General features: G+C 36.1%; 1 protein-coding gene across 1 annotated transcript in view; it reads right to left on the bottom strand.

Moving 5' to 3' along the window:
• Positions 1-12,500, bottom strand: part of LOC135200091 (G-protein coupled receptor moody-like) — a 285,873-nt gene that overhangs the window by 188,094 nt on the left and 85,279 nt on the right. Inside the window, exon 2 of the mRNA XM_064228408.1 lies at positions 3,404-3,445. The gene's annotated coding sequence lies outside the window, so the exon portion shown is untranslated. The remainder of the gene's footprint in view (positions 1-3,403; positions 3,446-12,500) is intronic.

Genomic DNA, 12,500 nt, shown 5'->3' with positions numbered 1-12,500 from the left:
ATAAATGCATCCCCCGTTACTCTTTCGTATCCTTGCGGCATGATTATTCGTGTGAGATATATATCATTATTGTAATTCCTGTTTTGGTATTCGTATTCTGAATATTGCGATTTATGGAATAAGATGGTTACATCACCTGATAAGAGATATTTTTATTATCAAGTCACATAAGTCGGGTTTTAGATCGTTTTAGAGAATATTCAGAGTAGTGATTTGTTTCAAGATGTAAACGATTTCCGAATAATATTTAGAGAATATCGTACAGTCGAACCATGAATGAACCAGAAGAATTCAATTATCTCTTTAATTAAATTGTTAATGAGGTTATCCAGTGCGATTCTCTTTAATGCGGAGTCTGTGAATCGAAATGACTTTCCTCTGAGTAATATTATTCTATTAAGACGTCTCCATTGAGATTCATGTCAATGTGGGTTTCCCTTCCAGCTTCTTAATGAAGTAGAGGCAGTGAGGAGGCCTTGTCTATTTTGATGCCCTTGAATCAATGGTGGTAGAGTTGCCAGTTCGTGCTGAGTTGCATCTTTAATTAGAGTGGCTGTGTTGCTTAGGCACAGTTGCCAATTCGGGCTTAGTTATTGTTGTAATATTAGAGTTGCCACGTGTTGCTGGTTAACAGTTGCCAGTTTGTGTTGAGTTGCTTCTTTAATATTAGAATTGTTTGTGGAAGTGTTGCGTGGACATAATTGCCAGCTTGTGTTTATTCGGATCTTGAAGTTTTCAATGGTTTTTTTTGCACACAGTTGATAGGTTACGCTTAGTTGTCTTAACGTGAGTTGCCAAGTATTGTGGTTGAATTGTTACTAGGTAGTGCTTATTTACGTCTCTAAAATAACAGTTGTCAAAAGTCAATTGCTCAGTAAAGCTGTTTTTGTATGTCGTTTTAATGAATTTTCCAGACTGTTTCCCTAAATGTACAAAATCATTTTAGGTAGTAAGGACATTTTTTTGTACTTTTAGCTGGTGTTTGTTAGGGTGTTCATTTTTTAAAAGTTATTTTAAATACATATAAATTCCCCTTTGGTATTTTTGTTATTTAAAAACAGGGGTTGTTAGCAGTAAGTGTTCGGAGGTTTGATATACCATATTCTTTGTTTCTTCGCGTAATTGATGAGTTGCCATGATGTATCTAGTGTCTGTTCAGCATTGGAAGTTGGAGTTTCCATTATGTGTTTAGTGCCTGAGTGTAAAATTTGAGCTATCACTTCTGCTTGATTACCTTTTTGAAGTTTTATAAATCTCAGTCACTGCAAAAAAAACCTTAATGGACTTCCGTTTTTTTCAAGTGACGCCAAACCTCTCTCGTCAAAGGAAGGTCAATTATGGAGTTGATTGGCTGCCTAACAGCCAGTTCCATAATTGACTGTTCTGATGAACTGGTCAAACAGGGTAGACTTTCGATTTCATTACTTTCCAAGTTTACCTTTGGAACCCGAAGCGTTGCACGTACAACGCAGCAGAAAAGTTTTTTTTTTTTTTTAAGTTAGATTTATTCTACAGAGATGTTCTCACATCATTTCTAATAGGTATACACTACGTTGGAATTATTATTGCAAATTGAAATGGTAATTAAAAAAAGCTTTCAGCTTGGTATTTGCATCCCAAAAAGTTTATAATTTTTGCAGTATATATATGATTGGTATTTGCATCCCAAAAAGTTTATAATTTTTGCAGTATATATATGATTGGTATTTGCTTCCCAGAAAGGCTATCATTTTTGCAGTATATATATATATGATCCCACTTCGATTGGGTCAGGAGTTGGAGAGTCTTGACACAACAGCAGCTTTTTAATCTTGTTATTGAACCAGAGATTAAAAGGTAAATAGAATATTTCGCATACAATAGTCTTTTGATTAAAATTCGGCCAGTGTGTGAGTAGGATCATATAGATTGTGTCAACATAATAGTGATTATTGGTAAAGATCTGCGCATTGCACCAGAGGTAAAAACTGCTGTTTATTTTGCAAATATCGTCTTATTCAAATTTAACATATCAAGGAACTAATTTGGATTTTAATTTTAAATAAATATAAATAAAAAACGTATAACATTCTTGTTATAACTACAATGCCTTCCGGGTAGTTCTCTCTCTCTCTCTCTCTCTCTCTCTCTCTCTCTCTCTCTCTCTCAGCGTATAATGCTGCAGGTCACTGCAATGTAACGAAGGTTAAAGCATAGTATCATTCTCTCAAAATAGCAGGGACAACAATCTTCATTTTAATTGCATGCGAATGTCACTTAGCACCATTGTGATAACACCTTCATCCGGCTATCATTTCGTCATGCAATGCTTTGGAGACACGACTCTTATGGCATGGAATTTATGCAATAGGCTTCAACAGCGACTGTTCTGAAATGGAGTTTGTTGTTCTTGGGATTCATTGCTTGGGAAATGTTGGCATTGTTTGTGGAATGCTGTTAGGGTGTTGGTGTCGTCGGGGTTTGTTTACAGTGAGGTTGAGAGCAACTTTCGTTCAGGACTGCGTTTTAATGTTGGCAGGAAAAGGCCTATATCAGAGTCTCTTCTTTCTCTCGTGTGTAGATTTCTGCGAGTTTATATTATATATATATATATATATATATACGTATATATATATATATATATATATATATATATATATATATATATATATATTCAACGCTTTAGGACTTCTTTATCTTCACAATTTCATTATCTGTATTGAATTATAACTTGACAATATTTTTCTCATGCCAGAGCCTACCTAAGTCACGATGGCCATCATCCAGATTCTTATATAAGGAAAATGTAATAGCAGACGAGAGACAGTAGCTGGTCGGATTATTTCCTCCTCTCCCCCTTCTATTTTTCTCTCCTTTTTTTTTAATAGTCACTTTGACCTTTTGCTTTCCTAATGAACTTAATCCTCATGCACTCGCCGGATAATTGGTTCTATTCTGTCGCATTTATTTTCAAGGTCATGGTTAAATGTTTCATATAATTTTTAAGTTAAGTCGTGGAAAAATCCATCTAATAGTTTCACTAAGCAGGATGGGAAGGAGAATGTCCCTTATCTTTAAAGTGTAGTTTGTTCCGCGTTTAATTCCATGGCTTTGTGTATATGCTTCTTTCCAGCGGCTAACAACCCTAAATAAACGTGTTAACAGAATCGTTACATACACGAGGAAGTCTTTTAAGAAGGAAGGATTAAATACAGGTTCGAAACTCGAGTATAGTCTGCTCCCTGTATTCATACGCTTGTTTTATGCTGATGAGGACGTGAATAAATAAGTTAAAAAAAACATAATTTTTTAAGGTGTGATGAATTGCCGATCAGGCCGTCCGACTTTCTAGTGTACTTTGTTCCCTGTCAGAATATATATATAAAAAAAAAATAATAATAACAGTAATAATTTTAATACTTACCTTACGGAAGAGTTATTTCCAATGAAGGATATCACGACGGAACTGAAACAACGAAAGGTTGAGTTAATATAAGTTCATGGTAAAAACTTCTATAAAGATAGAAAAAGAAATACAAATTATTTTCTTGTTTTGTTGCTAGTTTAAGTATCTGAAGTATTTTATTGCGATTTTGTTTATGTGCAAATTAATTTGCTTTTATTTCATTTCAAAATCTTAATATTTATTTATACACAGGATCTATCTGTATATATATATATATATATATATATATATATATATATATATATATATATATATATATAATATATATGAAAAAGATGAACTCAAATAAACAGGATGTTATCAAACATCTAGCATGGATATTTTTCAGCAAAAGATGAAAACTTTCCCTGATCTATCTGTCCTTATCGTCTTGGTAGCAGATGAGGACAGTTAATCCTGAAAGCTTTTAACATTTTCTAAATAAGTATCTAATCTAGATTCATCCTGTTTAACTGAGGTCTTGCAATTAATTGGATTAATGCTCAGAACACTTGAGCAAGTGAAAAATTTAATTATATTTATATTTAATATATCTATATATTATATATATAATATGTATGTAGCTAGATAGATAGATAGATAGATAGATAGATAGATAGATAGATATAGATAGGTAGATAGATAGATGAAACAGAATCATGTTCATAGTTGGCAGAGCAGACTCCTGTCTATAAAGCTTATGATTGCGGGAGATTTTAGTAGCTAATCCCCAAGGGGATCATGGCGCTCCCATCCAGAGTTTTATCCCTGTTGTTAAGTTAGTTTTATCCTTGTCTTCTTATCTTTTCTCTCTGGCTATATTAGAGGAAGGATATAAAGTTTGCCTTGACAGCGAGTACGTGGCGACATTTTTCCACAATGTCCTCATTCCTAACTTTTCTTCACCCCTTCGTCTTCCCTTCATCTGCTCCTTCCTGTCTCCCCTCCCCACCCCCTTGCACTATTTATGTAAATTTTAATCAGATTGACGTTTTATGAAAATTATAAAAGTGATATGAAGTCTTTTAATTAAAGTATAAAATGTTGCCAGATGCGACTTTTATTTGAAATAAACGATATATAAGGTGGAGAGTATTCAGTTCCTTCAAGTTGATCTTATAATCCATATACAGGCATGTTTCTGTATATATGTATATTCTGTGTATATAATTAGTAACTTGGGCCACTCCCTGTTCTTCATCATTTTAAGTCCTCTTTCATGTTCCCAGTTTTATGATCTCCGAAGAAGTTACAAGATTTTTTAAGATGACTTTTGCTGCCTTTTTTCCTTTCTTTCTCGAGCCTGGATAATGATGCTTTTCGTCTTGGCTATTTATCAGTGTGAAAAAAAAAGAAAGAATAGAGGAGGTAAGAGAATGGCTACTGGGATTGTTAACACCCAAACTCTACTTTCAGGTTTTAATTAGGTCAGCCCTTCTGCTTTACAAATTGGCGTCCCTTTCCACTTGCTGGGTGACTGATTCTCCCATGTCGCAATGAAGGTCCTTAGTGGCGTGGTCGGTTTGGTGTTGGCGTGCCACCTCGGTGGCCGCGAGTTCGAATCTCGGTCATTCCATTGAGGAGTGAGAGATGTGTATTTCTGGGGATAGAAGTTCACTCTCGACGTGGTTCGGAAGTCACGTCAAGCCGTTGGTCCCGTTACTGAATAACCACTGGTTCCATGCAACGTAAAAACACCATACAAACAAACAAGCAATTAAGGCCAAGGTTCGGCGACTTAGATTTTTCTTATTTGTTAGTAAAAGGAGATAAGATTGGGCCTTTCTTATGGGCATGAGGTTGCTTTTGTTATTTGCTCTCAACGTTTCCACCTGTTTTTCGTCATTAATCTGCTCCCACACCTCTCCTTCACCCTGTTCCGGAATATCCCCTCTTCCTTTGTCCCTACTCGTGCCATTTCCCCTCCCTCCTCCACCCATCCGCCAATGTTCCTCCTCCTCCTCCTCCTCCTCCTCCTCCTCCTCCTCTCCTCCTCCTCTCTCTCTCTTGATCATACACCTTCTTTTCCTCTTATTCACTGTTTTGTATGAAGTGAACATAGCTTGATTTCAGGCGTAAAAGCAAATGAAGCGGACAACCGAATACTCGTTTCTTGCCAGGCCCCGAGAAAATAATTGAAAGTAATGTAAATAAAAGTAAAAAAAAAAATTGCAGATTTATAAAGATATATTTCATTTTTACAAATTGGGATTTAAAGAGATTTATTTTGATAAATACAAAACTTAAATTCGAGAGGATTTAAGTGATAGAAATTGTAAATCGAATGTTTAGGTAGTATATGAAATCAAAACAGATTTTTTTTGTTAAACTGAAAGTTAGACAACGTTATATTTTTATGTAAAGAGGGTTCATTTTAGTCTATTTTATTGAAGGCCGATGGAACCGGCAATTTGGAGTCTGATCTTATCTAGCAAGAAACTATAGAATGACTTCAGAAAGAAAAGTTCAGTATAATTCGGTTTTCCTGCAAAACATTGTATATAGAACAACCTCAAATTTTTATTTTGCCAAAATATATTTGTAATCGCTAAATATTAATATTTTCGATGTGTGTGTGTGTTTTTATGAATTGAAATGTGATTGCACGAAATTTTAGTATAACATGATATAAGTTGTGATATAATGTCATAGGTTCGAGTGTATATTTCCTAAAGGGAATTACTGAGAATCTCTTGTGACTCTGTAAGTATTTATTATTTAGAAACATTTAGTTTCTCATTACCACAAAATGTTAGTGGGCCATGATATACTTCAAATTATTTAGAGATTTATTTCCCAGAAAGTTAGGCTCATAATTTTCAGAAATTTGAAACTTCCCGAATTGTATTTGCTACCACAAACAAAATAATGCAAGGAAAAAAAAATAAGGTTTATATTTGCCAGAAGTTATAGCACGCCAAAATACATTTGAAATTAGGAAGAATTTAAAGTTCCTTTTATGTTGTGTAAAAGAAAGACTCTGTTTATTTGCCAAGTTGTTTATTTTCGGAGAAATACAAAAGAATGAATAGTTTTGCCCAATCTTCTTAGTCATGGGGGAAGCGCAAGTGCTCTTTGTTAACGTCAAGCGAAACTTCGCCACTTATCTTAATTGGATTTGGGGCATTGGAGATTTCCATGTTACAATCCTAAACGTACCCCCCCCCCCCCCCTACCCCCCCCCACCCCCCCCCCCCCCCCCCCCCCCCCCCCCCCCCAATGGTTTTGGGGTAAATTCTGGGCTCTAGGACAGAATTCTTAAAATAAAAATAACTGTAAGATTGTAATACTCAACTTCCGACTTTAATGATAGGGGTTCGTAATGGCTGTATGATAAAGAATTATTCATAGCGTTTCATAGATTTATAGACTATACGCATGCCGTTTTACAGACTTGTAGACTTGGTTCACTCCACTTTTATATAAGTTTATAGTCTCCATTCATGACATTTCATAGATTTATCGACTTCGTTAAGTCTTTTCATAGATTTATCGACTTCTTTCCTATCATTATATAAGACGATGCCCTCATCACTCGCGATAAATGCCGAAAGGTTAATCAGGACCTTGTATCCAATTACCAGAGGCCGCTAGATGATGGTCTGTTCCCGCCAGGAGGACCCCAGGTTCCCGCGCCAAAAGTTAATGGTCTGACTTCGCGGGAAATCTGCCCGCCAAAATGGGGCCGCCTTCGTCGTTCCTGGAAGGCGCTGCTTTCGAGTGGATCCTTCCTGTTGTTATTAAGAGGTCGCACAGGTTGCGTCGCTGCTAATTAATAATGGGGGTTATGAATTTCATGTGGCTTCGGTGTTGCTATTTTCGGAAGGGTATTTTTAAAGGTGGTTTGTCCGTCGAATGGAGTCGGTTCACCCTTCCCTTTTTATTGCTTGTATTGTTTGGGGTTGTGACTGGCATTGGCCCAGTTTGTCACGCGAGGGGAAGGTTTCTGGAAATGATTGTGTGGTTCATTAATTAATTAAGCAAATCCTATAAATCTTGACGAGTAAACAGAGAGGGTTATGAGAGGCGAATACCGTGAAGTTGGTATTGCTGGAGGGAGTTCGTTGTTAAGTAATTAATTCCGAGTACTTAGACGCTGCTGTAAATTAAGACTAACAATAGCAGGAGGTTGCTTTCAGTGACCTTGGAGTGGGAATGACACGTTTGTCCAGGAAAACGAGTTTATGGAAGGGTCCAAGGTCTGCTCGCTGCTTGTCCTCGAGAAATGGACTGTTAATCTCCACACGGCTTAAAACACATTACTAGGAAATTGTGGTAGCACCATTTAGTTAATTAGGAAATTTATGAGACGTCGCGTATCGTGAAGCCATTTTGGACTTCCTTGAAATCCATTGAGAGTAGTGTTGAAGTGACCGTCTGCTTTTTCCAAATCTACTTATTAATCTTGAAAACTTTTGCTAAGGCCCTCCCCACCCCTCTGCCTCCCTTGCCTACCCCTTCCTCCTCTTCCTTCCTCCCCCTCCCCCTCCCTCCCCTCCCCTCCCCTCCCCTCCCCCTCCATCTCCCCTCCCCTCCTCCTCCTCCTCCTCCTCCTCCTCCTCCTCTCCTCCTCCTCCTCCTCCTCCTCCTCCTCCTCCTCCTCCTCCTCCTCCTCCTCCTAGGAATATCAAGAGTAGGACTTCACGCACCTGATCCTCACAGTTTGTCCTGACGCTTTGCCAGGATTAGCTAATTCAGCTGTTTGACCAAAGAAATTGGGGTTAATGCTTATGAATTGGTTGTGGGTTTGTGGAAGGAGATCTTCCAGGATTATACCGCTTGCAATAACTCTTGACCTGTGCTTGGAAAGGCGTGTTGTAATTTCGGTAGTTTTTATGAGAGGTAAAATTTGGAAAATTATAATCGAAGTTGGAAGTTTCGGGAATTTTGTGGTTGCGTTTATATTTTATTATTCTTGAACTTTGTGTTGTTACACTTTGAACTAAAGTGTATTATTATTATTATTATTATTATTATTATTATTAATTATTATTATTATTATTATTATTATTATTATTGTAATAGTTTTGGCTGTTATTTGTGTGTAGTGGTTTGTAAAATACGGTTTTACATGGTGGGAAGATATCACATGTATTTTCTATCATACCTTTGTAAATACGTGGTTATTATCGTCATCATTAATTATAACAATAACCTAAATGACTTGTAAAGCAGATAGGAAGTGCGGAAAATAGTAACGGACTTTCAAACTAACTTTTCTATACCTTCGTAAATATAAAACAAAAAGATAATTATTGTTTCGAGTCCGATTTGTTAGACGAACAGAAAGAAAGAAGAGCCGTTATATAAAACAGAAAGAATAGCCGTTATATAAACCATTCTCAACCAACTCCCTTCCACAAACCCTTGAAAACGAGGGACAGATACAGATCCAGACAGATCAGACATAATCCATAAAATTTCGTTAGCGCCAAGGAACGCGAAACGGCCCAGAGAGAGGGAGGGAGGATGGAACAGACAGCTTTAGGGCGTTCACTGAAAGGTGTGGTTGAAGACTGCAATTGCACAAGTGTTGCAGAGGGAGGAGGAGGAGGAGGAGGAGGAGGAGGAGGAGGAAGAAGGAAGGAAAGAAGGAATAGCAAAAACGAGGTTTTTGGGGGGATGGGAGAGAGGAGGAGGAGGCGGAAGAGGGGTAAGGGTAGGAGGGAAGTTAATCTTTTGGCAAAAGAGTATCCAGGCTATTCTTTCTTTTGCGCTTAGATTTTCTTTTTTTAAACTGTAAGATTTTCCCTTTTTAAAAGTTAGGCAAGGAAATTTTTTGGTAAACGTAAGTAAGGACATTTGTCATTTTCGTAGGAAAATGAAATATTGTTCACAAGAAAATTATAAAAACTCGTCGTCTTCGTAAGAATGTAGGAAATGAGTTTACCTATTTTTTTCCGAGAAATAAGGAAGTATACAATTTATATTTTTCTCGTGGAAATGCATAATTAAATATGATTTATATTTTCTCATGAAAATGAAGAAGCAAATATAATTTTTTTTTCAAGGACGTAAAGTAGGAAATTTTAGATTTCTTCTCAAAAGAATAAAGAAGCAAATTTATATTCTTCCTCTTGAGAGAAAAGTCATATTTTTATTCAGGAAATACAATGGATTTAATAAATATATATATCTTATATATATATATAATATATATATAAATAATCGTTATATAATATATATAAGATTATATATATATATATAATATAAGTATATATATATAATATATTATAATAAATAATTAAATATATGATATATATATATTATTATATATATATTATCTCAGAAATACAAAAGTAAATTTTTAGTTTTACAGGAAAGTAGTAAAAAAAAAAAAGAGACGTAGTTAAAAAAAGAAATGTACATATATTATAAAGGAAAGAAGAAAGAAACAGATATGGCGGTAGAGGAAATGACGAAGAAGGAGTAACTGTTCTTCTTTTATCTTAAGTAGAAAAGATACTGCTTTGTTAACAAACGCAAAGAACGAACATTTGATTTTTTTTTTTTTGTGGAAGGGGTTATGGATGCGGATAAAGGAAATAAGGATAACTTTGTGGAGAAAAAGTAACTAAAGCAGTTTCTTTTACAAGATAATGAAAACAATATACACTCTGATATAAAAGCCAAGAAAAATATATGCTCTCTCTCTCTTGGCAAAGTAAATGTAAAAGGAAAAATTGTAAAGCATTGTTGTCGATAAGGGATTAGGGGACTCATTCAACTTTTTCCCGGGAGACTGAGCAATTGATTCCCCTCATTTTCATAAGAAAAAAGATGGAGACAATGAGTGTGTATGAGTTGCTGCTTTGAAGTTGCATGTAAGGGGAGCCTGCGCCAAGCACCAGGAGCAAGCAGGAGACAAGAATAGGGATGTGAGTAATTTAGGAGCGCTTCGCGAGTGGCAAATTTGGGAAGATAGGATGGCATAAAGAGAGAGAGAGAGAGAGAGAGAGAGAGAGAGAGAGAGATCTGAAAGCGATAGAAAGAGTAAACATTTCCGATCAAATATTAATGAGGGGTAAATATTTATCATGTCTTGTCATTCGTGGCGGCATATGACATATTTCTCTCTCTCTCTCTCTCTGTCTTTCACACACACAATTTGTGCTTTTGTGATCTGTTTATCACCCTTATCCCTTTTATCATTCCTATCTGTAAACACCCTGCCACATCGTCAAAAGCTGAACCATTTAAACGAAATGTGAAGCAGCTCTTGAAGGCAGTGAATAGCTTTGCCATTCATGCTTTCATTTTGGTGGAGAGAGAGAGAGAGAGGGCGGGGTGGGCATGGTGGGGTGTGTGTGTGTGTGTGTGTGTGTGATAGGGAGTGGTAGGCATTGGGCTTAATTGCGGGCGTTCAGTTGTCTTTTGATGGAAGGCGAGAATGGAGAAGCGCTGAGTGATGAGAGGAGAGCGCTGATTTTAATTTGAGATTTTAGGCGTTAGGTTTCAAGGCTTTTGAGAGAGAGAGAGAGAGAGAGAGGTGGGGTCCAGATAGAGATAATGTCTTAATTACCGTCGTTTCATTCTCCTTTGGTAAAAGGTTTACTTAGAAACGCTAAATGATAAAAACACCACCGACACAAATCATAAGTTTAGCGGCATTTGAATTTAGCGAATGCATAATGACAGTGACCTATGCGCGATTAAGCTGCTCGATCGCAAATGTCCCAATGACCGAGTGAAGTTTCTTTCTTGGGAGTGAGAAGTGTTGTGCCTAAGTCGATCGCCTCGCGAGGAATGAGAAGCAGAAGGAAAAGTTAAAAGGGAAAAGTTGGAGAGAAGCGCTCGAGGAGGAGGAGGCACTAACTTCTACGCTGGGTCTTCGATGGCGTCTGTGCCTCCGAATTGTGCCATTTCGGATTTTCATTTTTTCTAATTTGTATTTCATTGCTTTTTTTTTTTTTTTTTTTTTTTTTGCAGTTTTGTAAATAGTTAATGGATTCGGTTCCAGTGCTTTATTTTAATACTTTCATGTTTTATAATTTTATTACATTTTGTTTTTGTCATTCCGTGTTTTATCGCCGATACTTATGTCATTTTAGATTTTATTTCTTTAATTTTATGGTTTGGTTTTATATTCATTTTGATTTTATATTTGATATTTATTTTGTTGAAGTTTTATGATTCATTACCTTTTTATTGCATTCTTGGACAATTATAGTCACAGTAAAATGGTACCAGGCAATAACATGTTAAACCAAATATTGTTTTATAAGATTTCTTACTTTCACCAACGTGCGTATATAAATAAGGTGGTTTAATGTTCCCGGAGCGAGAATAACATTATGCATTATTAAACTACATTCAAGCGAAGTGCGCTTTATACTTTTATGAGTATAGTATTCTTTAATCCTGCAGCACTTTTATCAGGCGTTCTGAGATAAGTGGATTAACATAATGGGACAAGGCAGAAGGACAGTACTAATAACACATTTTCGAAAAAACGGATCCGGAAATAATTTGCATATAGCTTTCGATAAAGAGAATAAATTTTCATTATTGTAGCGGATCTCATGGCAAGAAAGTGAAAGACAAAAATGAATGATGATGATGAAGATTATGCTTTTTTTTTTCTCTGAATAAAAAGCTTCAGGATTTAAATAGATGAGGCTTCAAGCTTGATTTTAGGATAGTTTAAAGCTAAGGTCCCCGGCTGAGTGGAAAAGTAGACGTCCTTATAGAAGCAGAGGATGGGAATTGAGGGGGTGTCCTACAGTCGTAGATGAAAAATCCGAGCATATCCACTTTCCAAAACTTTTTTGGTCTAAGTCCTCAGAAAAAAGGAAGCTAAAACAAGAATTTAAATCGGTTTAAATACTTCAATATTATTCAGTAAGTGAGGATGGGAATTTAAAAAATATATTACAGTCATAGCGAAAAAAAATCCGAGCAGGCCCAGATGCCAAGATCTTTCCGTCCAAGTCTTCAGAAAAAAAAGGAAGCAAAAACAAAAATGTAATGCAGTTTAAATCCTTTAATGTTATTCAGTAAGTGAGGATGGGAATTAGGGTGTCCTGCAGTCGTAGAGAAATATAATCTGAGCAGACATAATTGCGCAGATATTTTT

The sequence above is a fragment of the Macrobrachium nipponense genome, chromosome 26 (assembly GCF_015104395.2).
Source record: "Macrobrachium nipponense isolate FS-2020 chromosome 26, ASM1510439v2, whole genome shotgun sequence".
NCBI classification, from domain to species: domain Eukaryota; kingdom Metazoa; phylum Arthropoda; class Malacostraca; order Decapoda; family Palaemonidae; genus Macrobrachium; species Macrobrachium nipponense.
The sequence above is the reverse complement of the archived record's forward strand: the minus strand, read 5'-3'. Positions and strand labels throughout refer to the sequence as shown.